We start from the raw sequence: 1,991 nt of genomic DNA, 5'->3' as shown, positions 1-1,991 counted from the left end.
AGAAAAGGAGACAGTGAAAGTGCAAGCTGACGCCACACTCCCACTCAACAGGGACAAAATTAACACTAATTCATGATCGTTTGCATCTAATCTGACGAACCGAGCTTTAATTTTATGTTTTATTTGTTTCAACACGCCGCAGCCGAGCCAGTGTTTCAAGTTTCAGGTTTCACGTGCTTCGTTTCAATCATCGACTGATGGGACGGAACAGTGACAAGCGCCGCCGTGGCGTTTTCCCGGCTTCGGCGGCAAAGAGGTGGCCATTCTCAGCCAGTGACAACTCAGCAGCGCGTGAAAGACATCACTGTCCTCAAGTAGGCATACCCCTCTAAAGCAGCAAGCAAGCATGGGTCGAGATGCAGAGGGACGGATAAAAAGGGGCCGTTGAGGGAGGTGCAAGAAGTAGAAGCTGAAGAAACATACACTTTAGACTAAAAGAGAAAGGGAGTGAAGTGTAGCAACCCAACACCAACGATCAAATCGAGCGACGGGTGAGACTGATGCCGTCGTTGTTGTTGGTGGTGGAGCTAGTGGCGGTGGTGGTGGTGATACGTAGCGGAAAACGTATACCGGTTAAGAAGCGACAAGCTAGCTTTAGTCTGGCTAGACTGACGCTGGGCGACCGGACAAGCCATACTCGAGTGAAGCGGCGAGCGACGTTGGCAGCATCAGGGGGCCCAAGCATCAGCAGCGTCATCAGTATCGGAATCAGCAGCAGTAGCAGCGAGAGAGACAAGGCTGTACAGGCAGGCAGCCAGCATACCAAATGAGCCTGCTATCGATCTCTTCCCTTTCTCTCGGTGCTTCTCCTCTCATACACGCTGTGTGTGAGGAGACATATTATGAAGAGAGAGAGAGAGAGAGAGAGAGAGAGAGAGAGAGAGAGAGAGAGAGAGAGAGGGGGGGGGAAGAGACAGGAGGAGAGAAAGAGAGAGGGAGAGAGAGAGAGAGGGAGCGAGATAGAGAGAGAGAGGCAGAGACAATGGGAGAGAGAGAGAGGGAGAGAGAGAGAGGAGGAAAGAGAGAGAGAGAGAGAGAGAGGGAGGGAGGGAGAGAGAGAGAGAGAGCGAGAGAGAGAGAGACAGACAGAGCCAGACAGACAGACAGACAGACAGACAGAGACAGATAGAAATATATAAAGACAGAGAGAGACAGAGATATGGAGAGACAAAGATAGACAGAGACAGAGAGAGACAGACACAGACAGAGAAAGAGAGGTAGTGAGAGACAGTGAGAGCACGGTGGGGAGAGAGGGGGAGAAAGAGAGACAGACAGACATACAGACAGAGCACGATGGAGAGAGACCGGCTGAGAGAGAGGGAGAGACAGAAAGAGAGACAGAGACAGACAGAGAAAAAGAGAGAGTGAGAGACAGAGAGAGCTATATAGACACAGTGATGTACATTTTTCTGGCAGCCTTTAGGACAATTGTCCTGAAGACTGAAAATCAATAGGACACAGTGTCCTGAGATTGCAATTTCAATAGGACAAGAACACGACTCGTAAAACCGCATTTAAAAAGATTTTTCAGTTTAAATTCTTCCACCTTCCGTGACTGTCATGACTAGATACTCAAAGGATTGAATCACATTTCAAAGTTATTTGAACAGTTGTCGTTTTTTGTTCACTGCCCATCTGTCGACAATGTTTTTCAGGTAGGCATCCAGGGCCGGACCAAATGAGTTGTAAGGGGGGGATTCCTCCATTTTGGGGGGTGGGGTGGGGGGGGGGGGGGGGGGCAAATCAGCAAAGTGGCGAAGCCACAAGCGCGCGCCTGAAAAGCAGGCGCGCGAACTAGGGGGGGTCCTGGGGCATGCTCCCCCGGAAAATTTTTGAAAAACGGTTAAAATCTGTGCAATCTGGTGCATTCTGGGCCTTGTTTTGAGGGTTAAGGCCTGTCAGTGTGAGTTGGTGGGGGGGGGGGGGGGGGGTACCTTTTTCTCATCGGATTTCACATTGAATAAAATTTGTTAGAGACACACACAAAATTT

This window comes from Littorina saxatilis, linkage group LG17 (assembly GCF_037325665.1).
Source record: "Littorina saxatilis isolate snail1 linkage group LG17, US_GU_Lsax_2.0, whole genome shotgun sequence".
Lineage (NCBI taxonomy): Eukaryota > Metazoa > Mollusca > Gastropoda > Littorinimorpha > Littorinidae > Littorina > Littorina saxatilis.
Note: the sequence above shows the minus strand (reverse complement) of the source record.